The sequence below is a fragment of the Hyposmocoma kahamanoa genome, unplaced genomic scaffold (genome assembly GCF_003589595.1).
Source record: "Hyposmocoma kahamanoa isolate Upper Pololo Valley unplaced genomic scaffold, ASM358959v1 93, whole genome shotgun sequence".
NCBI lineage: Eukaryota > Metazoa > Arthropoda > Insecta > Lepidoptera > Cosmopterigidae > Hyposmocoma > Hyposmocoma kahamanoa.
In genome coordinates, this window is record NW_020654810.1 from 12,022,998 (window position 1) to 12,024,825 (window position 1,828).

Genomic DNA, 1,828 nt, shown 5'->3' on the forward strand with positions numbered 1-1,828 from the left:
GGCCATGTGTGTGAAAATATGTATCTAATACTTTACCCTCTACTATAAAAGGTATAAATAATAACCATTTATTTAAACGTAAGCTGATGTCACGGCTGAGAGATAAAATTTCTACTCCATTATAGATTTTATTTTCATATAAAGCTCTTCAAATTTGACTATATAATTGGTTTGACCTGAATTTAATATATTATCATTTTATTTTTTTATTTTTACTTCTGCATGACATGATAGTGACTTACTAGTACTTATAACATGTATAATTATTAACTCTAGTTATATTATTAGAATTAACTTCAGACTTATAAAATTTCTAATGTACTAAAATTTAAAATTTGCATGCCATTTTTGGTAAAATATGAAATCTGTTACAATGTACCACCTTTTGTAAAATATATTTTATGCAAATAGATATCAATCAATTAATCTTCAAGAAATACAATATAGAATGGCCTTATAAAATCTATTCCACCGCATTAATAAGCATATTGACTTATGTTTGCATAGATGACTTATTTATTGCCCGCGACTTCGCTACATGGAATTAGTACTTCGAGTAGTCTACGTACTTTTACTACTTTTCATAGTTTTATTCGTTCTTCATACAAACTTCTAGTTCACCCCTTCAAGATTTATTTTTTTGACAAAAAATAGCCTTATGTCCTTTTCCTAAGTCCCATCCATGTCTATATACCAGTAGCAACGTGCATTAAGCAATGTATGAAATTTGTTAAATGTACAAATCAATGTGATAATAGGGAGCTTGTGTGTTAAAAATAATATTTTATGCACTTAAGTGTCACAAAAGTTAATCTTGTAAGAATAAGTAGGTAATTAAATTATTAATTTAATTACCTACTTATTCGCAGCAACAGTAGAGTTCCTTGTGAAAGAGTCCAGGGTAATACTGACACTGTACCTATTTCTGCCGCCAAGCAGTTATGTCAACTTACTGTGTTCCAGTTTTGAAGGGTAAGGGTGCTGGTGAAATCACAGGCACATGGGGTTTGTCAACTTATGTCTCAGAGTGATGGGCGCAGCGGCAGTGCCCCTCAGATCTTTGCAACTTAAAGCTCTGTGTGGCACTGCAATTGTTATGGACAGGCGTGCAGCTTACCATCAAGCGCACGACTTGTTCGTCCCATCATTAGATATTATAAAAAAAAATTCATCAAAATTGGTTCAGCGGTTTAGGTGCGAAAACGTAACAAAGATTTACTTTCGCATTTGTAATATTAGTTTGGATTATTATTACGATTATTTACTTATTATTAGAAACGGGACGCACAAAGTTGAAAAATCCTGTTAAAATTTTCTATAGTGTATATTTTTTGATTCGACAACCATAACTTCTCACAGTAATTTCATATGAACCTGACCATATGACATTGCATAAGCATGTAGATATGACCAAAGGTTACAAAAGTAAAATGAAGGCTTTATTAACTTGAATTGCAACGATCTGCTAGTTAGTTAAATAATTCGAAAGTTACTCCGAAGTGGTTACAGTAACTGAATTAGCGCCTACGGTTCGCTAATTTCAAATTCAAATATAGCTCTGAAAATTTGTTATTCCAATTAGTACAAACCAATATTAAAATGCCTAATCTTTAGAAATAGTGTTAATTAAGAAAATTCTTGACGTATTTTTTATTCAGTTATCATTATTTATTTTCCAGCTGCTTTCATTAATTAGATACACAAAATATTTTCTTAAAAAGACAGCGTAAACGCATAAATTAATTTGAGACTCAAGTGAAATGAAAGCCGCTCTAGGATTAGAATTTCAGTGCAAATATTTTTAGTAACTTTTTTTTTTATGAACTTG